This window comes from Pleurodeles waltl, chromosome 6 (assembly GCF_031143425.1).
Source record: "Pleurodeles waltl isolate 20211129_DDA chromosome 6, aPleWal1.hap1.20221129, whole genome shotgun sequence".
NCBI classification, from domain to species: domain Eukaryota; kingdom Metazoa; phylum Chordata; class Amphibia; order Caudata; family Salamandridae; genus Pleurodeles; species Pleurodeles waltl.
Genome location: NC_090445.1, coordinates 822,299,693 through 822,324,751, shown reverse-complemented (window position 1 = coordinate 822,324,751; position 25,059 = coordinate 822,299,693). Strand labels below are relative to the sequence as shown.

General features: G+C 44.2%; 1 protein-coding gene across 2 annotated transcripts in view; it reads left to right on the top strand.

Annotated features, from left to right (window-relative positions):
- NEURL1 (neuralized E3 ubiquitin protein ligase 1) overlaps positions 1-25,059 on the top strand; it is a 413,365-nt gene that overhangs the window by 43,669 nt on the left and 344,637 nt on the right. The gene's annotated exons all lie outside the window — the stretch shown is intronic.

The window sequence follows — 25,059 nt, the reverse complement described above, 5'->3', positions numbered from 1 at the left end:
ACATGACTAAAAAGATAGTGAAGCAATAAAGTTAAAAGGTAGCATTAATTAGGCTATACTAAAGAAACAGCTAAAAATAATCAGCCAGTAAATGAAGATAAGAACCCATCTCTTGTTGCATTACAAGAAAAGACCTTAGTTAAAAAGTTTTGATCTCTATTCTCAATGTAAAAATAACAACCCTAAAACGATCCTCAGTACATGACAAAAAGAAAACAGTGAGGAACCCTCGCTAACAGGCATTCTGGTGGAACATAAGCCTCTTATTTCATTCATGACTTCTACATGGTCACGCCTACATGTCATTGAAGGGAAACTGGACAGCAGTGAAAAAAAGGCAGGTGAACACGTAAAAGGAATCAGTAGACTGGAGCAATTTCCACAAGAGTTCAGGAGCTAGAATATCAGACGTAACAAGAAGACTTAACAGATACAGAGTAAACTATTTCATTGCTGAGTGGAAGGAGGAAAAAAAGGTCAGAGGTTTATCTCAGTAAAACGCTTCCTACCAAACATTCTGGGCCTGCCTTCACAGTAATATAAAAAGAACACATCAACTTGGGCTCCATTCAGAAGTGAATAGGAAGGGCAAGCCAAGAGGGTCTTTCTGGAATACACCAAGTCCAACCCGATACTGAAGGCAATGAAAACAAAAAAGAAATTGCTTGGGTAGTGCAACATCTGTTTTTCTTCAGTTTGACCCTCCGTCAGATCAATAAGAAACTCCTTGAATTTAGGCTACAAATAAAAAGACACAGCATCAAACACGGTGTAACCTAACCTGGCAAATTTACAGTAACATATCAAATTGAGGCCAAAACCTTTTGGGGACACTGAAGAACTGGAAGCATTTTTAGACTGCCAGAACAGCAAATAGATACTAATCGACTTCAACTTGAAGAAAGGAACAAACCCAGAGAAAAAAACATTCCAGTGAACTGTAGATATTTTCGGTATAGGAATGTGTTAAAAATAATACTAAGTGATTCATTCACTCCATGATACCTGGCCAATGGCAACTTAACCTCCAAAGGTCAGTAGGAGACACGTCACTTCTCCAGTGCGTTCATCACAAATGCAATGTGAACAATTTTGAGCTTTTAAAAATTTCTACAAATCTAACTCCTTCTTTATATGGTCACCTGTTCTGGTGAAAACCAAGACATGACTTTTTGGCTTAGAACCCTTGCTAGATCAAAATAATGCATAAGAAACTGTGCGGGATGGACATTGGTAGCAATAATATATTATGCTACCTAATGTGTAGAATGTATTCTGGTGCTTAATAAATGATCCAGAATACACAAGAAGCTGTCAGCATGTACCAGGCTATCCGGCCACAAATTAAACAAAGATGAATCTGTAGTCCTCCCAGTACCAAAAGGAGGCTTTAGAGAGCACAGCACACACTATAATTGAAATGGAATGTCAACAGCATTTTATACTTATGTATCCATTTTAAAAGAAATCTAGCCTACGTTCTAAATTGTTCGAAGTCTAAAACAGCAGAATAAACAAAAGACACTTACATGGGTTCCTGTGGTTTTCATGAGGAGCATCCTTGATATTATTAAAAGGATGATTACATTGAATATACTATATCATGTCACTAAGCAGGTGTGCACAGTCGCAATGTCACTCCCAAAGTTGCTTCCTTATGTATCCCAAACAAATGTGTATGACCAATTCCCAAGTATAAGCCCAGAGGGAAAGGAAAGGTGTAGGGAGGAAAGTAGTAATATCCAGATTGAATTCAACAGGGCCAGAGTGTCTCATTCACCTCTAAGTAGGTATGGTGGGTGCTAAGAACGATGGATTGGGTAACAATTGCAAAACATATCAGACTGTCAGATTTGTTCTTTTGGAAACCACTACCATAACACAATATGCACAGCGCACAATTCTTTGAGGTTGACCTTATTTTTCACACATACAGATGCTGATGAGTTCAAAAGTGACCTGGATACAACCCTCAAACACAAGGGAAGCAGAATGGGACACTGCAGCTCAAAAATGTGAAGGAGGTAACAAAATACAAGCAGTGCTGGACCGGGGCAGAAAGTGGCATCCATAGGCAAATCAGATAGGTGAAAATGTCACTCACATTCATAAATTAGGGCAATTTTGAACTTTTACAGACGCATCTTATAAGTGTTTTGCAAGGTATGGGAGAATGTGTGCATTTATACTTGCTGGAGGCAATTCCTGTGGTAATAATCAGGAAAGTCAACAGTATAAAACGGCCCACTAGACCATAAAACAGGCCCACAAGCAGCCAACAAACCAGTCTGCACACTGACCTGTCAGATCAGCCCTGCCAGCTCTGCCAGATTCCCCAGTAGATCAGCCTCACCCTGAGTACAAGCTGCCATTACTCAAAGCCCTGAACACAAGGGATTGCTAAGGGACTTAGCAAATCAAACTTTCAGGAATAAGAAAGCCAAATATGAACACGTACAAACAAACATGAATCTTACAACACATGAGAAGGTGGCAGCAAGTTGCCTATTGCTGACTTTACCCAGGCCTGGCTTTAGGGTTGGTGGCATCCGATGCAACAGTCTTTGTTGGGGCCAACAAACTCCTTCTGCACGGATTGCCTCATTACCACCTTCCAGTGATGCCCCTCATATCAGTGGCATGACAAAGGCCCCTGCAGCCTCTGAAGGAGCCCCAAGCTCCAGGGGACCCTGAGCACAGTACCCTGACCTCAGAGCTCCTCAGTGAGCCCAGAGAGGACCCCTCTATGTACTTTGCAGGGAGCCCCCTCAAGTTTTGTTACGCCACTCCCTCATATCTCAGTCCATGTGTTACATTTATTTATTTTATTGCCTGCTGTTCACAATGCAGACTGTCAGAGATCTTCACATCACAAACATATTATACAGAGTCATACAAGTGTGTATATCAGTGGGTAGCAAATGATACTTAAGACAATGAAGACTGCAAGGCTTAGGAGGTACATATCATCCATACTTGTAGGTATTATATGTTAAGAATGCTTGGTCTGGAGAAACGAAGCAGCAGATTAACTGTTTACAAAACACAGTTGCCAAAGTTGCTGTGCTATGTTTGTGAATAGGAGAGAGCATAAAAGCACCATATCTACTAAGATATGGTGCTGGGCTCTCTAGTGCTGGAATATCTTAGTCTGCCTTGTGTCAATGTGCATATCCTAGCATGTAGTACAAGGGTACGTGGGTGATGTCAAGCATACGTTATATTCTGGAAGGGTACCCTTCCAGCACACAATTTATTGCTTGACAAAGTTGGAAAGGTTTGGAGGAAATACATTTTTTTCCCAACTTTATGTTGGTCTTGAGGCATAATTGTTTTATGCAAATCCCTTTCTTGATCATACCATGAGAGGAGATCCCTATGGGAAAAGCAAGGCCCTCATCTACATCGAAATGTGGCATGCTTCATCATCGGGCATCCCACACCTTAGACTCCAGTGAGTCCAAAGTGGGCTACTACCACACGAAGTGTGGGAGCTAGTTTTTTTTTTTAATATTAAACTAATAATGGTGGAGTGAATACGCCACCTAAACCAATGATCCAAGGGGAAGATTTAAAAAAAACCTAAGGTTATCCAAACCTGTTAATTTATTTAGGTACCCTGATAGGATTAAAAGAACAAGGGGATGAATAATTTGGGAATAATGACCTATCATCCTATACTGGTCAACATGTTTCGGCAATACCAAAATTCCCTGTAAAGTCAGCAGCCTTTTTCAGGACCTGAAGTCTGTGGCCTATGATACAAACCACCCAACTCTCAAAAGGTGTTGTCCCTTATTCTCAAATAGTACACTGTCTTCTACATTTGTATAGTGTTAGCCACAAGAAAAATAAGGAGTAAAAATGAAATAGTCAGATTAGTGCTCCTACATTGTTACTTCGGAGATCGATGCTCTGAAAAACACAAAATACAATAAAAAAAGAAACATAAACTGATGTACTGAAAAAGAATACCTTTGACATGACATTACTTCTATGTACAATGACGCAATACAATAACATACAATCCACTACCTATGTATGAGTCTCAGGAGATATGTTTGCATCACACTGAGAGGCCCGTAAGTTACATGCTCACCATTATTAGTGACAAAATCAATGACTTTAAAAATAACAACATTCCATTTCCCAGTGTGCACAGACATGAGCATGTAATTTGAGGGCCGCTCTGGGGAATGTACACATACCCCACTAATTTTCAGCGTACATTTAAAAAGAACTCAAATAATAAGCCAACATTTTATGCAAAAGGGAGTATCAAAAAATCCTATTAAGAACTTTCAGCGGGACAAAAAAGGAAGGGTCAACTTCACAAACTTTGAATCAAATTGCGATCTATCAGAATGAAACAACCCCTCAGCCCTCATTGGTGAAGCTAAAATAATTTCCTGTCACACCTCCCACTTTGACAATCTTCACATCTACATATGATTGCAAACTCCCAGATTTGACGATAGTGACCACCAACACAATATATTATAAATGCGCTAAAAATAGTATTCTGAAAGAAATATGGCTTAATAGTAGTCTTTTGGTTTAATAGGAAGCTCGAAAACGCTTGGCAATGCTCCTATTGGAACACATAAATCAGAGGTAGCATTCTGGCTGTCAAACAGATCTATGAAGAAGACAGCATAGGTAAGTCAGAATTATTTATAAAAAATTTTAACATTCCCTTGTCCAAACTTAAAATATGTCAACAAGAATAACTGGTGGGGGGAGGGGGGATGCAGAGTAGATGGTCATAAAAGGATTCAGACAGAATCCTGCTCTAGAATTTCTATCCAAGCTTTAAAACAGCCGGGGTGTGTATCCTGTCATGAGAGGAACATTTGTAGCTGAAAAAAGTCAACAAGGAAAATTAATCTGAAGCACATGATGGCGAGCACTCCTGGAGGGCTCAATGCTGGAAGTAGCTATGATGGAGGATGTCTCTTGGTAGGTGCTTCAATCTCCAGAGGGAGTTCAACATGATCGTGAGGACATGGTGTGTCATTCAGAGCGATTGCACACTGGGGCGAGGGATCCGGATGTGGAAGCATGTATGAGGTTGTGGAGGAGGCAGACACCAGAGAGGGGTTGGCCCAGTACACATCCGCTGCATATCGAGGAAGGCCTTGCCCAGGTTCTGCTCCTAATTTTGGCACTCTTGCCGAATGGGAACTGTGGGAGCAGATGGCGAGCGGGAACTGCCATCTGCAGAGAAAAGGGTGGATCCCTCTGATTTTGTTTGCCCAAAACTATGCCTAAAACTAATACTTTGGCATGACTCAAGTGGGAGATTGTGGGCCTGAAACAAGGGGCTGCTTAACCACTCTAATAACTGCTGTTATCTTTTCTGTGAGAGAAGCCATTTGAACTTGTGCTGGTGGTGGAGTCTGGCTGCCACTGCCTTGTTGTATACTGTCAGGTCGGCACGCCTAGCGCTTTGTGGGTCTTTGGACAATAAAACTCTCCGCACCAAGATAAAGGGGACCCTGTATTGTTGTACAGTTTTGCTGGGGGAGGAAGGAACTTATCCCTGTTTGACATTCTCATATATGTGTGCAGAGGTACTGTTTTGTTGCGTGGCACTATTGTATTTTGCCCCAGAGGATATTCTCAGGTGACTGGATGTGCTCTTTGATGCAGAGCTTTATTGCTGCACGCTGCTCTCCTTGGAAGCCCTTCCATGGTGAAATACTGAACTGGAAAAAGTATGCAATCATACAGAAGGCTACACAGTAGAATGCTGGAAGTGCTGTCTCAGGTGACAACAGAGAATTGGACAGGGGCCAGGGATGAACTTGGTGCTTGCCACAGCCAACTCAGACCAAGGATTAGAAACTGAAATTTACACTATAGCTATTGTGTGATAACACTGTTGATCGAGGGCTTTAGAAAGTGCTATAAAAGAACAAAGGCAACAGAAGACAATGTTCAGATGGACATCCACGAGCTGCATACTCAAACTGTAGAAGCTGAAAAGGGCATTGGAGGACAGGACTGAAGAGGCAGAGCGAAGAAAAGTTGCAAAAATCAGTGTTTTCTGGGTTTCATAGAGTGGGCTGAGGGCCCATCAGTGAAGGTCAGAAGACTAATCCTTGAATGTATTTAAGCCAATAGGTTTATTAAACTATTTATTGGTTGAGATGGCACACAGAGCACCTGTGCTACCTCTGACCATGGTGGCCCACTTCATAAACTATTTCAACACGGATGCTACCTGCCGTGGGGCCAACAGAGTGGTGGGCACAGCATGACAAATATAACTAGATTACACATGCAACGGAATAGAAAATCTTTATGAAGCCGTGAAGCGGAAGTTGCAAGATGAAGGACTAAAATACATGCTGCACTTCTCTGTGAAGTTGAAAATAATTAAAGATAATAAACCCCACCTCTTCGTTTCACCTGAGACAGCATAAGACTGGCTGGAAAGGTGGCATAAATTTCAAGGAGCCAGATGCACTGTGCCAGCAATGTGATTCCAAAGGTAGTAAGGCCTACTGAAGGCAGAAAATAGATAGTAGCTGTTTCAAAAATGCTCCTGTTTTGAAAGCAATAGTGATGGAGGTGAAATGTGGGCCACCAAGGAAGGAGAGACAGGAATTGTTGCCCCCTCTCCCCAGCCTTGCTAATGAGATTTAGCTGGATGCCAAAATGGCCTTGAAGGTGCGCCTGCATCTGTGGATCAGTCCTGCACTATACAGTTGCTGATAATATTACAGTTGACAATTGTTTTGTTAGTACATGAGGACCTGTTGGTTAAAGGAAGGGATGGGTAGACCAGGAACCAGATTAGGCATGCAATGATACCGTAAGAGTCTACCGAGCCATGGGAACATGATCCAGACATACGCATCTGATGGTCTGGCACCAATGCTCATCACTTATGCTACAAAAGCATAACGTTTCTGAAAGAGCCCCGGGGGGAGGGAGGGGAGGGGAAGTATGTATGAGGAAATGAAAGCTCAAGTTGGACTGCACATCAGGAGGAACACTATGATGTATGTAGTAGGCAAAGATATATTTATTGCTTATGTTGGAATATAGGTAGCGGTGCACAGCGCCAGACAATACTACAGGGTTAAGCATGGAAAGTGCTAACACCAAAGTGATTACATGGAACGTGAGGAGTATAACGATTGTATCAAGAAGCATAGATTTCTTCCTGTATTGAATGTCAACATGTTAGTATAGCATTTCTACAGGAGACCTGTCTAACATTGCAGGAACACCTGACGCTAGCAGCAAAATGGAAAAGGCACCTATACGCATCTATATACTTGTCCTAGCCCCGGCCAGTGTCCTTCTGGATCGATGGCTTGTTCAACCTCAGTATAAAACAGTACCCTGAGGGCAGAAACATCATGATTTGTGCAGTCTGAACAAAAGGATGTAAGTATGTTTAATGTTTATGCTCCCTGTCTGAAAGACGTCCTTTTTTCCTAGTTTGAGCTTGTGCTCCCACAGTTGGGTTCGCCAATAATATGGGCAAGTGATTTTAATTGTGGTATGTTCCCCGAGAAGAACAGGCACCCATAACATAGGGGCACACAGTGCAGACATACACCAGCTAAAGGATATTGTACTACAGTTGCACATGCTAAACTAACAGCAGTCCGGGCACCTAAACAACTTGGTATATGCTTTAATTTGCCTCCCCCATGGCTCCAACAGCAGGCTGGATTACATTTTTCTGAGCTACGAATTATGTACAGACTATATAGAATTAGACTTTATGGGCAGAACCCTTTCAGAACATTCCCCTGTGTTTTAAATATTTAACAGGGGATGCGGTAGAGCTCGAATTCCCACATGGTGACTGAGAACCAAAGCACTCCAGTATGTGGACTTTGCTATGTCCTTTAAACAGGTATTACCTTGATTATTTGAACACTTAACTGGTTGGTGATCAGTGGGAAGACAGCTGTTGAAACGGAGGCAATGAAGCTCGTGATTAGTGGTGCCATCATTGCTAAAATAGGGTGGTGGGACACATTAGAAAAGGCTTTATCGATGGGAGCTAAAAGTGAAAGAGTTGGAACATCACTTGCCAAATTCCAGAGTGACATTGGGGAATTAATGTTCCAAAAAAGATCCCTAGAAGAGGCGTCAAATAGGCTATGTAAATCCTCTCACAAAGCATAAAGACAATACCCAGAGATGGAGAGAAGTCAAGAAGGATGTGAGTTGGCTCCTCCAGAAGAACCTTAATAAGACAGGTATTATAACAGTGATAAATGGCAAAGATGATGGCCAGACTCATATGAAACAACGTGCCATAAATCGCCCCTTCAGAGTCTCCTCCAAAGGGTATATATACAGGGTAACCACTAGATCAGGAGCAGGTAATGGTATATCTGAAATGGGAGAGATTTCTAAGACTTCCCAGAAATTTGAGGGAAGATTGATCAGCCCATGAGATGCGAAGAATTGAAGGTAGCAGTCGGGGACATGAAGAACAGGAAAACACCTGATACAGATGGACTGCTACTGGAATTTTATAAATTGACCAACACACAACCTATGGACAAACTCTTGGAAGTAGCAGCAGAGGCCTGTCATGGTGGGTTGCCTGACAGACAGAATGCAGGAGGGTCTAATTGTGATCATTTCTCAAACAGGAAAGGACCTTAAAGAGATTGACTCCTACTGATCCCTGTCCATGATTAACGTTGACATTACAATTATCAGTAAACCTTTGCCCCTTCAACCCTTAAGTCATTCCAGCGCTAGTGCATGAGGGTCCAGCAAAGATTCAAACTACATAAAAGCAGTATATTCAACATTCTCAAGCTGGCACCTTTGAAACATTACTGTTAGGCAGATGACCGAGAGTATGCAGTAGCATTTTTTGAACTAGAGAAAGCCTTTTACATGCTGTGGTGGAAATTCATTGTTACAGTCCAGTGGGTGATGAATTTTGCCCCGTCCTCCCTGGGTGGATTAAATTTCACCTGCCCGGGGCTAGATCAAGATGGGAGACATGGTGTCAGTGAAATTGGAACTGGGAAGAAGCATTAGACAGGGGCTTGCACTGTCACCCCTTATCTTAGTTCTTGCTGTGGAGCGACTGACTAATATAGTCTGACTGCAAATGGTAGATAAGGGCATCAAAATAAGTCTCACAACTCATGCAGTGTCATTACATGCAGTCAGTACGTTTGTGTCTATGAAGGACCCAGAGGGATCAGTTCTACAACTGTTGTACTTACTAGATGACTTTAAATATTTCTTGGTGCTAAAAGTATACTGGACTAAATCAAGATTGTTCCCCACAGAGAGGTGGGCTACCTCCTGGTAAAAGGAATGACAGGGCAACCTAAAACCTTCAAGTACTTGGGGATGCGTGACTCGCGCGATCAAAGAGGGCATTGAATTAAATATTGAGAAGGTACTGCAGGATATGGAACACTCCCTTCCTTTTTGACAGCAGCTGCCGTTGTCCCTCATGAGCTAGTGGCCCTTACTAAAATCATCCCGCTGGTTCGGCCATCGCTCAGATTTCCATAGAATTGACAGCTTATACCCACCAACTGACTTTGGCTTTAGCGCATAACGTACTTAATTTTACTGACTTTGCAAGTCTGGGTATGCTTTTGTACATATATCATGAGAGGAACTGCCTTTGTGTCAGAAACGGAATTATGAGGCTGCGAGGCTTCCACAAATTAAAACGTGAGGCTGAGACTGCTGGGTGGATGGAAGGAAGATGTGTTTATAAGTTTGACGATGTTTGACACAGATTCACGGCTAAGCAATCATTTTTTAAACGTATTATATTTATTTTAAGAAAACATCAGATTGTGTCAGGCTTTAGGAGCAGGACAATTTTTGACATTTACTAAAATGACATTGATGGCGAACCTACAAGAAAATGTGTTCACAAATAAATAAATAAAAAAAATGTTAGAAATGGGGTTTCTGGTTGACTAGGTTATGTGCCTAAGCCAGGACGAACCCACCCGCTCTAGTCAGGGTGAGGAAATTACACACCCAAGATAACCCCTGGTCAACCCCCTTGGTAGCTTGGCTCGAGCAGTCAGGCCTATCCTGGAGGCATTGTGGAAAGCATTTGCACAACACACATGACACACTATACCCACCACAAATGTAACACAACAGCAAGTTATATAAAAATAAACTGTACTGTACACAACATCATTAGACCAAACACAACATATCAGTAATACTCTGCTACCCAAGCAGTTGTCAGAACGCTATACAGTACTATTACTCTGCGAAAGCCAACAGTAGTTACATAAAACACATAGGCTACTGGTTATCCTGCAACATAGGCAGTAGTCGGGTAAACATTACCACAAAAATGCACATATGAGGGTAAAAGTACAAATTACCAGAAAGGCATAAGGACACATTAAACATGTTACTAAAAATGCACTAGCTCTAGTAAACATACCATCATAAATGCACCTAAAAGGAACATCAGGGAACACATGGCAAGTCATAAAAACATATCACCATAAATGTATGGACCATAGTAAATACAAACTCATAAATGCCCATAACAAGAACATCACATTCTCAAATGGTCAGTCATATAAAGCATTACCAGAGAAACATCTTGGTGCACATCCTGTGGCCCCTGGTATTGTATTGACCCATACAGCACCTCCAGGGCATGAAAAATTAGGCAGTTGCTACAGCCTACTCCCTTATGTCTGGAGCTCCGCAGCTCCTAACACTAAAAAGATAGCACTGCGCTGTAGCTTTTATCTCCCAAGGGTGCTTCTCTGTCTGAGAGCACGCTCTCCTGAACGCCTCCCAGGAGAAATACGGAAAGGTCTTCCCCCAGTCACGGACTTCCCCCTCAAGCAGCTGGAAGAGGTCAGGGAAGTAGTCTGACTCCCGCATGGACTTTGTAGAGGCAGAGGCGCTTCGACTCATGGGGACCGGCTGTCTGCGAGTGTGCGGCACTACTCCTATCTGCTGGCGGATGGCCCTGGGACTTCCTCCGTCTCGGGCCAGCAGCCATCTCACAGGCCCACTGAGAGGGACGCAGCACCTTCCTGCTGCTTGCAGGGCAATGCGGCTTCTCGCGGCCTCTCGGTGCCTGACGTGATCGCCTGCAGGCTCTGCGCTAGCAGGCCTGAGACAGGTTTAAAAGGCTACTTGTGTGGGTGGCACAAGCAGCCATGCAGGCTCACTACTAGCATTTAATTTACAGGCCCTGGATATAGGGATACCTCTGTATAAGGGCCTTACAGGTAAATTAAATGTGCCAATTAGGTGTAAACCAATCTATCAACTTCAGAAGGGAAAGCACCTGCACTTTACCTCTGATCAGCAGTGATAAAGTGTTCAGAGCCCAAGAGCCAACAGCAAGAGGTCACAGAAAAATAGGAGGAAGGAGGCAAAAAGTTTGGGGATGAGTCTGCAAAAAGGGCCAGGTTCAACAATAACCCACCAGTCAATTTAGTAGCAGTTGCCATACAAAGTGTTTCATCCAGTTGGAAATCTCCGCACCCCAAGAATCAAAACCATTGGTGGAGTGGGGCTTTCTATTGGATGAAGCACATTCAGGATAGAGCATGAAGAACCAACAGCATTCTCTGACGGGATACCTGAACTAATGTCCTCTGCAGTCATCCAATGCAAAATATCAAGTCTCTGTGAAAATGACAGAACACGCCTACACACTCGACAAAGGCAGGCTCCTCAAATTAACGTCGTCTGTCATTACGTTAATTTTGTATAAACTACTTTTTACTCCGGATCACTTACCTCCTATTACTGTCACTATAAAATCTCCACCTTGACTATATATTTCGTTCTTTAATCGCCTCAATGTGCAACACAGCTCAAAGTTGGTAATATGGATGTGTGTATATAATATGTTTTATTATTTTTTGTAAAAATCAGTACCAACATATTAAAAAGAAAAAATAAATGTTTGTAAGAAAGGGAGAAGTAAAATAGATTTATTGTGCATCACCGTGAGAGGCAAGAGAGCCATTAAGAGCTATTACACACGTCAGTATCTCCGCTCCCTTACGAAATTCAGACTGATTACTACGCTCGCTGGATAGCAGTCCTGCAATTAGAAATCATGGCAGCATTGGGTGTTCTTCACGTTATTACGGTAATATTTCTATGTCAGTGTTGAGCCAATAATAGTGGTTTAGAAACAAAAGAATTATTGAATAATACTTTTAAATATAGCGTTTCACACCACACTGCTATAAATAACGGGTGTCACAATGGCCTCGTTTAATGGTGCTGGGTGCAGCACCCTCAGCAGGGTGAAAACTGAAGTGACGGTGCGTGACCACCAGCGCTTACCAGATTTCACCAGTTAGTGATTAACTCGCAGAGCCGAGTTGCCAGTTCGCTTATACTAGACTAATGGCATTTACTGCAGTTTTTCAAACTGCTCATTGAAGGTCGGATGCTTCTAGGACACATGCTTACATTTTTTTTCAGTTAACCCTTAACCTAGTCATATTCTGATTATATTTATCCTGAAATAAATTGTCTTTGATAGTATTTTGAAAGGGACCACGTATTTTTTTTTGTACATTAAGCAGGAATGTTATAATCCCAGAGAGGTTTAGCTATACTGTGTGTGTCTTCCTGTGCACGTTTACTACAACATTCCCTGCATTCCATGTGACTTAATGTGCATGTCCTTAAACATGAATTATTTGGATATAAAGGTAGAAGTGCCGACCCACGGGCGTTTTAGGGGTAGGAGAGGGGATGGGACAGTGCCAATGTCTCAATCAGGCCTCTCCACATGGTGATGCTTGATGGGTATTTGGGGCAGCATGCGAGTTCAGGAAAATCCATCCCCCACCCTGAAGAGTACAAAGATCTGCTGTACTTCCGCGTCCCAACAAGAGTTAGCAGTGCAGGCACCTAGTTATTTATATTTTGGAGGGTGGCAGTCACCAGCATGGGGTGAAGAGTGTATTCAGTGAAGAGGGGCTGGGTTCTTAATAGCATTAAAGTAAAGCTAAGCATCCCTTAATCTTTAACCCCCTGGCCGAGAATCATGTCCCTCTCTTAGCATTTAATAATACATCTAGCAAATGTTTTGGTGTCATTAATTCAAATATTAACCTTTTATGAATACCGACATGACGTTGGCCTACATCAGTCCGCATGTGTTACGTCCATGTAAACACATTTGGTTATGTGCAATGTTAGGAGTAAGCATAGGTGTATTCAAGTTCTTATGGGCAGCTGGATGGAGGGAGGTCTAGGGCCTGCAGATTTTCACTGTCCCTTCAAAGTGCCAGAACCACGTGCTGATTAGTCTGGTTTCCAGGTTTTGATAACAGCAGAAATACACTTCAAGTCTATGAGCCCTAAACCCAGCCTATGCCCATTCTACTGCTTTCATCATGACATAAGTGAAGAAGGCAGCTCAGGGTGCTTTCTATCAGTGCTTGTTAACATTATGGGCTGGACTAGTGTTGGTATTGCCAGGCAAATGTAACCTGCTTTAGCAGTCAGTAGGTCTGAGTTTAATGTGTACTGAAATATAGGCAAATCACAATAAAAAGCTATGATACTACGTTATGACACGATACATGGAAATTATGTAAAATATTTCATGGAGAACACACAGCACTTTTAAATGCTTCTAGGCACTGGAATGATCGTTGGATGCATGTGGATATATTCCATGTCTGTCCCATTATAAAAGCTGACGTATGCTATGTCAGTGCACAGTGTGGGTTTGTATTGGATGTGTAGTCATGTCAATTTGGTTGCTTGTATGCCACTTCACCCACTCACTAGCCTAAAACTGTAGAGGAACGTGTCCATAGCATGTGTATGTTTGTGCAATCTCTGTGTGAAAATGGGTGCTATTATATTTGCACAGCATGTGGGTGTGCAGAGTCTGTGATTACCTATCCGTGCTTCTCTGCGTGTGCACAGTTTCAGGGTTCATGCATTGTCTGTGCATGCAGATTGCCACACGCTTTCCTTCCCTTCTGGTATCTCAGTCACAACCCCTCCTTCTACCCAGACAAGTGAATGATGCAATGACAGCTCATTTTTTCGTGACTTAGCTTACCCAAGGAAAGGGCAGCTCCTTCCTGCAATAGTGCCCTTGTAGGTCTAGTAAGAAGTTTTGAAAGAACAGGTGTCCACAAAAAAGGTACACCATCAGGGGAAAGTCTATTGTGGCAAAAAAGACTTAGAGACATGTTAGGGTAACCGATACAGAGATCCGGCGTTAAACAACGAAATTCAGAGAACAAAAATATGAGCTTCAAGGGTGCGAAGAACTTGCTGAAAAATACTTTCTGATTCAAATGGAGTGTGTTGCAAAACAGTTAGTTTTACTCTGGGGAAAAATGACAGCAGCCGGATCTGGAAGAGACTCACAGGAAGTATAGGAGCCATCATGGTTTGGAAACTCTTCAATGAGGAGTGATGGAGAAGCAGCAATCTTGGAATGGTATGTAGTCTGCCCAGTATGATTGTAATCGCAGCAAGCTGTTCTGAGCTGTTCTACTGAGAAAAAGGATGTGGCCTGTGCCCCATGCCAAAACTGTTGGTATGTGCCTTCTGTATACTGCATACATCTAATGCAGCCCTACCATTGAGTGCCCTCACTGCACCACTCGAGGGGACTGTAGTGCCCAGAAGGAAAAGTGCAACTGCTCCATCCACACCAAGATAGGTTGTGGTTAAGAGTGACCTAGAAGACTGCCATTGTCTACTTATGCGCTCCCTGCCTAGTACAGCCTGTGATCATGACAGAAAAGGAGAAATGGTCCACAGTGTTCTAATTCACTGAGTTAGAGAAGCATGGGGCGCACACCACTGGCCTTACACACACTCAGCTTCTTCTCTCCTGAATTTTGAATCTCCCGCCACAAAAACTGAGGGGATCTCAGAAAAACACTCCAGTGCAAATTTGGTTCAGCATAGTAGATTGGAATACTCTAAATTTGTACAGCCTTTAGTGCAAAAATAGCTTCTGCTCCAAGACAAAATGGGCTAATGGCACTTTGACTTCCAGAGGAGAGTAACTGGAAGTTGTTTGCATCGGGCCATAGTAGTGAGGAAGTAATAATAATAATACACGGAGACACCACAGAAACTTGCAGGGCACACGTTCAACTCCTGTTTGACTGTCTTAGCCTTTCAACCATGGGAGGTTAGTGCAACCAATGCCATTATCTGTGGTTGTTAAAGGTTTCCAAGCTTCTCCAACTCGGCTTGGTGTAATCGCTCACTGGTTTAACATACTTCCCAAGCTCCGGAAGCTGCCCCTCCCCCTTCCAAACTCTGACGACAATACCCTCAGCTTCAACATGACTGCTTTTACACCAGTATCTGTATCAAATTTATTTTACCAATTTAGTCCATAAAATGTCTTTTACATGCCAAAACACAGAATTTCATTTAACGTTTCCTCCTTGCAAAAGTTCTCCATCCTACTGATTTCGTCAGTTGGGTTAATCTCGTTGTGACCCCCGAAGGGTTAGAAGTAGCTTTTACATTTTTAAAATCAGTAAGTTCTTAAAAAAAACACCAGTGGTGAAGCAAAAAAGTCTGGTGTCTATCACCAATACTCAATTAAAAAAAGTCATTATATATTTGTTTACAATTTTTTTTATCTTTTCAAGACATCTGATCCTCGATTAAAAAAAATCTTAATTCAAATATTAGAAAATGTGCACTACCCCTGCATTTGCCATGACAGATGTGATCTGTTACCTTAATTTCCAGATGTTGAAAAGAAATAACACCAAACACTCACACGAGCAGGATTGAGAGCAAGATTATATAAAACAAACAGCTTTCAGATCGATCCTTTATGCTTCCTACCCTCAAACAGAACTGAAGGCAATCCACAGTGGGAAAGATCAGAGCAACTAGGACTGCCAGCAAGGATCATTAGTCTGTTGAGAATGTCTGCGGTATTAGATTAAAAAGAGAGGGATTGAGAGAGGAGAGAAGAGAGTGATGGGGATTGATAGGACATCTGTCCTGAACCCTGAAGGTATAAAGAAGGTAGATCAAAAACAGGTCGTCACTGGATTCATTACGGTGATGGGATTGTGAAAATTAGCCAGGTTCTTAATAAACACTGGCAGGTGTTAACTTGCTACCTGTAGACAGCACAGTGGATAACAATACGCCAGAAAATTACTTTTCGTAGAGGTGTCACATTAGAAATATTATCAGTCCAAGTTATCCTGGTTGAAATAGTCCTGAAACTTCGATTAGATTGTGCAAAAAACACTTTTACAAATGGGGTAACTGTTCATTGTGCTGGTTTGCAATGAATGCATGTGGACATTTTCAATATAATTCTGTCAAAATATATCGTATCAGAGACTTGTATATCCTGTCACTGGTTACGCCATGTATGCCACTACATGCAAATGTCAGTGAATATATATATATATATATATATATATATATATATATATATATATATATATATTCACTGTAACCAGTGACAGGATATATATATATATATATATATATATATATTAGCCAAAGGTAATCCTGTGTTCCTTCCAGGGCTCGCCTGTCGAGGTTGGTGCTCAGTTAATGGGCACAGGACTTTGTTAGACATGTATTGTAAGAAGGGCCAAGGAAGAAGACCGCGAAGGTTGAAACGCGTTGCCCTATGTTTCTGCTTTATGGAATTTTTTGAATAAATGATTTTGAATAAATGAAGACCATCATATTTTTGTAAGGAGTGCCAGACTTTGATTTTTATATATTGTGTTTTTGGAGAAATATATATATATATATATATATATATATATATATATATATGATGGATACAACTACCTGTGGATTCCTCACCTAAAGAATTTTCCCCTCGCGCCAGCTTTCAACTGAAATTTTCTTCTAGCTCTGCACGTCGACGATGACATCATAATTGCCCGACTCCACGAGACGCCGTATGACGTCATCCAGGCAATAAGAAGCCCTCGTCGACGTGCAGACATCAGTTCCCTTTTTTCCATGCCTTCGAGTAACGTTTTTTCTTTGAGGCTACCAGGGAGCTACAGTTTCACTCCGGAGTAACTATGTCGCAGCCGAGGAAGTCGGGTTTTAAACCCTGTAAGCAGTGTGGAGGTCGCATGTCGGTCACGGACCCACATGAGAATTGCTTGTGGTGCCTTAGTTCCGACCATGAGGTAGAGTCCTGCAGTTCTTTCCAACGCTTGAATCGTAAGGCCCTGAAAGAACGGGAGGCTAAGTTGTTTCTTGCTCGATCAAAGAAGAAGAAGGAGAAGCATCATCATAGAGAGTCTTCTTCTAGATCCTCGAAGTCTCATTGACGCCATCGGGGCTCTCGGCGCCGACATGGCTCACGGCGCTGATTGAGCAGAGATCGCTCCCGTTCGAGGTCTCCATCGGCTTTGCGCCGACTGACGTGGGAAATCAGCTCAACTGTGACGCCTCCACCTCCAACGACTCCAGCTTCACCGACGTCTCCACTGTCGGAGTATGAAGTGTATGCGCATCAGGAGCCGAGGGCTTCTCCGGAGCAGGAGATGCCTGGGCCGTCATCGGCTTCACCTCCGGCGCTGGCTCCTCAAAGTTATCTGGCTTTCCCGGTGCCGGGCACAGACCCCGCAGCATTTTAAATGCCATGTTTAATATTTTTGCCACCATGGCGCCTGGAAGCTGGCATGCGGGTCCGTCAGGTCCTTTGGCCTTTACATCGGTGCTCCGGCTCCTTACAAGCCGACACCCTTTATGCCCTTTCTTCCTTCCGGAAGTACCGCTTTGGCGCCGAGGCCTTTGGCGTCAGCCAGAAGATCGGTGACGCCAACGACGTCCACTGTCCCGGCGCCGATGGATTCACCAGGGATCCAGTCGACCTTAAAGATGCCTGTGGCACCGGGGGATCCCACGTCGGATGGCTCCGAGGGTCGACGCCGTCAGAGATCTTCGGCGTCAGCTGGCGCCTTATCGACGCCAAGGCTCGAGTCCAGGCTCCGCTCCAGGAGGTTGGCGCTGAGGCTGCTGTAAGAACAAGAATATGAGAAGCAGCACTTGGAGGAAGGAGAAATCATGGAGCCTTCAGGGGACCTGCAAGGCCTAGATACTGCTAGCAGCCTAGACACTTCCCCAGAATGGGACTTGGCTTCTCCGGGGGAGTATACAGAGGAGGCTGCCTCTTTTCATGCTGTGGTGAGAAAGGCAGCAGACTTTTTGGACCTTCCACTTCCTGCTGCGGATGTGAAGACCAACATCCTTACTGAAGTACTGCATCCAGCATCAGCTGTGGCGGAGCCCCTTCTTCCTTTCAATGAGGCTCTTTTCGACCCTATTAGGGAAGTTTGGAAGAAGCCAGTGACTTAGGCTGCGGTAAACAGAGCGGTGGTGAGACGCTATCAAGTGGCCCCAGGTGATCCAGACTTTTTGTCCAAGCACCCAACTCCGGAGAGTTTGGTTGTGCAAGTGTCGTGCTCCTCCCATTCTGCTCCTGGATCGTTTCCCGGAGTTCCAGCAGACAGGGAATCTAAGAGAATGGACCAGGCAGCTAAAAAGGCCTTCTTGTCATGCAGCATGGCTTTAAAATCCACAGATGCTACTTGCATTTTAGGACGTTACATTTATGCCCTTATGGATGAGCCTAAGGGGCAATGGGATTATCACCGGAGGTGTTGAACCTTTTGTCGGACGCTCAGGTGGCGGCGACCCAGGTGATCCAAACTGGGCTGGACACCTCGGACTCGGTGGCCAGGGCTATGGGCACGCCCATAGCGACAAGGCGGCATGCCTGGCTGCGATCGTCAGGGTTCTCCCCTGATGTTCAGACCACTCTCCTTGACCTGCCATTTGATGTGGACAAGCTTTTTGGATCGAAAGACGACTCTGCCTTGGAACGTTTTAAGGAGAGTAGAGCCATGGCGAGATCCTTGGGGCTACAAGCAGCCATATCCTCTGCTTTAAAGTCATTTAGAAGGTTTAGAGGATTTGGTTGTGGCGCTTCTTTTCGTAGCAGGCTCCATGTGGCAGGACAACACTCTGCAGGAACTCTTCCTTTTAGATCCCTCAGGGGCAGGGGTAGAGTACTCACGAGAGGTGCCGCCCAGCAGCACACTGCCTCTTCCTCTTCCTCCAGAGGGGTACAGCAGGGAAAGCAACCTTAGTTCTCCACCACTCCCTGTTCACACATCTCCTGTAGGGGGGAGACTAACTCACTTTCTTCGCATGTGGAAGTCAATAACATCAGACTCCTGGGTCACCGATATTGTGGGGAAAGGGTATGCTCTTCCCTTTCTGGAGTTTCCTCCTCCCATCCCTCCCCGCCCATCCTTCTGTTCAGACAACCATCTTCTGTTACTGCAATAGGAGGTGATTTCCCTTTTGTCAAAGGGCGCAGTGGAGTTGGTCCCGGAGCAGGAGAGGGATCAGGGCTGCTATTCAAGATACTTCCTGATCCCCAAAAAGGATGGTCGGTTGAGACCAATCCTGGACCTGAGGATTTTGAATTGGTTCCTCCAGCAGGAAAAGTTCAAGATGCTGACCCTGTCACAGGTTCTTTTGGCGTTGAACGAAGGAGATTGGATAGTGTCCGTCGACTTGAAGGATGCGTACTTCCATATTCCGATCCTCAAGTCGCACAGGAAGTATCTCCGGTTTCTGGTGGGGTCGCAACACTATCAGTTTGCGGTCCTTCCATTTGGTCTTACTTTGGCACCTCAAGTCTTCACGAAGGTGGTTGCAGCGGAGCTCAGAAGAAAGGGGATAGCAGTATTTCCTTATCTAGACGATTGGCTGATCAAAGCCTAGTCTCCAGAACTCTTGCGGCATCACCTGCAGTCGACAACTCAGTTGTTGTTCAATCTGGGCTTTTCTGTGAACGTGCCCAAATCTCACTTGGAGCCCTCTCAACGCCTCCTGTTCATATGGGCAGTACTGGACACAACATTGTATCGGGCCTTTCCTCCCCCGCAGCGGGTTCAGGACATTCAGGCGTTGATTCCAATGTTTCTAAATGGAGCGGTCGTTCCAGTCCTCTAGGTCCTTCGTCTGCTCGGTCTGTTTGCTTCTTGCATTCTGCTGGTCACTCATGCACGCTGGCACATGAGGGCTCTTCAGTGGTGCGTTCGCAGGCAGTAGTTTCAACACAAAGGAGATCTTAAGGAATCGATAAAGATCTCGAGAGACGCTGCAGCGGATCTTTGATGGTGGGCTGCGGTCGGCAACCTGAAGCAAGGAAGGCCTTTTTCGCTACCTCTGCCAGTGGCCACGGTGATAACGGATGCTTCCACTCTAGGGTGGGGAGCTCATCTGGGGAACCTGGAGATCAAAGGTTGTTGGTCTCCAGTGGAACAGAAGTTTCACATCAAGGTTCTGACGGAGAATACTACCGCGATGTGAAGTGGGGTCATATCTTCTCTGCAGAGAAGCTCTTCGGCTGTGGTCCTGGGTTCAGGACCACAGGATTTGCTTGGTAGCGAATCATTTGGCTGGAGTTCTGAACGTGCGTGTGGACAGTCTGTCGGCTCCTCTCGTCTGATCACGAGTGGCGTCTTCATCCAGATCTGGTCCTTTACATCTTCCAGAGGTGGGGATATCCACAAATAGATCTGTTTGCCACTCGGGAGAATGCGCACTGCCCGTCATTTTGCAGCCTCCAGTATCCGGTGCAAGGATCTTTGGGGGACGCGTTTCAGATGTCCTGGAAGGGTCAGTTGCTTTACGCGTTTCCTCCCATACCCTTGATTCCTCGGGTTTTGAGGAAGATCCGTCAAGACCGGGCACAAGTGATCTTAATAGCCCCGGATTGGCCAAGAAGGGTATGGTACTCTGATCGTCTCCAACTCTCTCTGTGGCCTCCGCTGTGTCTCCCATACAGGGCAGACCTCCTCTCAAAGTCGCTGGGGCAGGTTCTACACCCCCACCTCCAGAGCCTGCACCTTCATGCCTGGAGATTGAACGGGGCAATCTGAGTTCCTTTTCTCTCCCGCCGGAGGTGGTGGAAGTTATTTTATCGGCCAGGTGACACCCCACCAAATCGATCTATGCAATCAGGTGGGCCAGATTTGTCAGTTGGTGTGGAGAGAGCCAAATTGATACCTTGAAGGCCCATTTGTCGGATGTATTGTTATTCGTTTTATCCTTGGCACAGAGGGGTTGTGCAGTTGCCACAGTTAAGGGTTATTTATCAGCGCTGTCGGCTTTTCTGTGCCTTCCGGACCAACCCTCCTTGTTTAAGTCACCTCTTGTATTGAGGTTCATATAGGGTCTCACTAATAAGTTTCCGCCCACTCCGTTTGATATGCCACAGTGGGATCTTAACTTAGTATTGACCTTTCTTATGGGATCGCCATTTGAGCCGATGCACTTGTGTCCATTAAGATTTTTAGTTTTAAAAACTGTTTTTCTAATGGCCATAGCATCTGCTAGAAGAGTGAGTGAGCTTCAGGCTCTTAGCGTAGAGTCACCATATATCTCCTTTTTCAGGGACAAAGTGGTGTTAAGTACCAAGGCGGCTTTCCTCCTGAAGGTTGTTACACCCTTTCATTTGGGACAGTCCATTACTCTTTCTTCATTTTATCCTCCGCCACATCCATCCAAGGAGGAAGAGAGGCTTCACCGGTTGGATCGACAAAGAGCGTTGAGCTTCTTTGTCGACAGGACGAGGGAGTTCTGACAAGACGATCAGCTCTTCATTGGTTACGTGGGGAAGAGGCAGAGCTGTCCACAAGCTACCTGTGGATTCCTCACAGTCCCACCCGCCTCCCCGTTGCCTGACTGGTCTTACCACGAATTCCTTGGGTGAGCATCTGTATATTGTATATATGATAATGTGATGTGTATATATATATTTCTTTGTATATATGTGTATATATATCAAAGGGAAACATGTTTGCATATTTATATAGATTTATATGCATAATTCATGTTGTTTCTATTAGTTTCGTTTCGGATTATTGGAATAAAAGTTGGTATATAAGTTTAATTGATGTACTTATATCACTTCTGTAATGTTAATGTTCGCCTCAAAGGCACGTAAAAAATGGTAATAACTGACGTCTACACGTCGACGAGTGCTTATTATTGCCTGGATGACGTCATAAGGCGTTGCATGAAGTCGGGCAATTGTGACGTCATCATCGACGTGCAGAGCTAGAAGAACATTTCCGTCGAAAGCTGGCGCGAGGGGAAAATTCTTTAGGTGAGGAATCCACAGGTAGCTAGTGTAACCACCAGAAAAGGCGTTACCGAAGATAAGTAACTTGTTCTTCACTCCCCCGCCATGCACAGTATTGAAGTCAAAATTTTTACTGCAGATATTACATTGATATTATCAGTGATGTTATCAAAGATGTTGTGAGTGCCGTAATTTGTGGGGTCATTAGCAGTGCATGACGAGGGCGCAAGTTATAGTTACCTTAGGGCACCAGTTTTAGTTACTTGAGGAAACTAACTATAACTGGTGAATTTCTGTGGTTTTGTACGTTTAAATGAGCCTAACTATAACGTCCCTGTAACCTTTGGTTTTTTTAAAGTGAACTTTTATGTTTAAAAAAAAAAATCTATTTCCTAACTATAAAGTCCCTGTAACCTTTAGTTTTTTTCAGTGAATTTCTATGGTTTTTGTTCTGTATAGTAATTTTCATTACTATACATTCATCAAGCCACAGCTGCGCCTCAACCAGGCCCTGAGGCCAACCCCCCTATAAGCACCCAACCTTGCACCAGGCATGGCCTTCACCAGTGCACAGGGCAGGTAACCCGCAAGACCTGGCCTGCAGTCCTACCCTGCACCAACAGCCCCCCCCTCCCCAACTACATGCTGGGAACGGCCCTTTTGCCTTGCATGGCGGGAGTTGGCCGCAGCCTCTCTGGGTATGAGAATAGGTGTGAGAGGGTGTTTCTGGGGGGTGAGAGTGGCTGTCAGATTGTCTGTCTGGGTGTGAGAGTTCAAAAATCAGTGTTTTAGTTGGTTCGTGATTGTGTGAGCGGGTCTGTGAGTGGGTGCATGAGAGTGTCAGTGGGTTTGTGAGTGGGTGTGTGACAGTCTGAGTGGGTCTGTAAGTGGGTGTGTGAGTGTCTGGGTCTGTGAGTGGGTGCATAAGTGCCTGAGTGGGTGTGTGAGTGGGAGAAAGATTGTAAGAGATAGAGAGAGAAAGAGAGGGAGAGAGGTAGAGAGTTTTTTAGACTTTGATATACTTAGAATGAGATATTTCTGGACAAATTAAAAAGAAAAAATGTATTTGTCATTTAAAAAGAGTAAGATTACCTTTCAGTATGAGCCTTAAAGATTTGTAGTTAAAAAAAAATAGAAGGAAAAGAGTCCGGCTGGACTTGAATGCGCAGAGCTCACTGTGAAGGTCTGTGAACTTCACACTGAGCTATTCATTTCTTTTTTTGCCATTTTTTTCAGCCCTTTATGGGCTGTCTGGGACCGCTGGGGAAGCCTTGCGGTCTTCCCACAGTCCCATTGCTTCAGCAACCAAAGGGCTGCTTCAAGCAGCAGCTCTGTGGTTCCTGAAGCAAACCTTTCATCTCTGTCCCCTGCACGCATACCTGTGTGCAGGGACAGAGATGAAAGCTTCATTTTTTTACAGCGGTACTTGTTTTACAGGTCCCGCTGTAAAAAATCTGAGTGTTTTCAATGGCTTGGCTGCAGCTGCAAAGCTATGTCCTGGGTGTGGGCACACCAGGACATAGCAGGAGCCAGTTCTGACTGGGTGGCGGTCCCCAGAGCCGTCAATGGCTCCTTGAGGGGGGCCACTTGGCCCCTCTCCAGAAATATTAGCCCTGGGGAGGTGGTGATTCCCCGGGCTAATGGGGTTCCAAAACGTATTCCCTGTAATCATTTTTATTATATAATTTGGGAGGTGGCGTTCCCCGGGGCTGCTTGGGTATCAGAGAGGCCCCCCGTACTCAATTTCTCAAATGCCACGGGGTAGGTGGTAGTCCCTAAGGGTGCGGGGGAGGCTCAGTGGAGTGGTGGTCCCGGGGGGCTGTGCCCTCCTCCACTCATATTTCAGTATAGCCCTGGTGTGGTGTTGGTCCCCAGGGCTGTGGGGGAGGCCATCATATTTATAATTCGCCCCAGGGAAGTGGTGACTTCCGGGGGTGGGGTGGATAGGTGCTTCTCCCCCCCTTCTTTTAAAAAGAAAATATATAGTCACTCAAAAAAAAATGCTACAGAGACGTTACAGTTAGGTTCACATTTTACACACACAAAGCCATACCTATTCAGCAGTTAGTTATCTCAAGTAAATATAACTAGTGCCCTAAGGTAACAATAACTCCCGCCACCGCCATGCACAGCTTTCTCATCAATAATTTTATGGCAAATATTGCAGTGATATAATCAGTGATGTCATAGAAGATGTCATGAGCGATGTAATGTGTGGGGTAATTAGCAGTGCATGGCTAGGGCGCCAGTTACAGTACTTTAGGGCTCAAGTTATAGCTACTTCCGTTAAATACAACTGCTGAATTTCAATGGTTTTGTGCGTGTAAAATGTGAACCTAACTATAAGGTCCCTGTAACCTTTTTTTTTTCAGTGAATTTCCATGTGTTTTTTTAACGCAGTCATATTTATTAGAGTTATATTCCCATTTTACCCGCACAAAACCCTAGAAATACAGCAGTTATAGTGGGAGTTCTCTCAAATAACTATAACTTGTGCTCTAAGGTAAACTATGCTACAGCCATAACTTTTGACTTGTCCTTATTAATTTCTAAGTATTTGTTTTTACAGTAGACTTATAATTCATCCAAAAGATGTACCAAACCGATTGGTGTTTTTGTTCTGATAATATTATCTGCATACTTTAAAATTGGTAATTGCACATGGGCCAGTTTTTGTGGGTCAGAATTGATTTGAACTAACATCTCCTAGAAATCGACTTTGAAATCATTGAACAGTACTGGGGCCTGTATCCCGCTTTGCTTTAGCGCATCAGAGGTATAGATTCTACGCGAGACTACACTCTGGTTTCCGATTGTGGAAGGGAACTACAACTTCATACAACAGAACTACAATAAGGCCTTTGTGGAGCCATAGAAACAAACCAAGTCCCACGCCCCTCCACAGCCACTTAACATTCACGTCACCTACT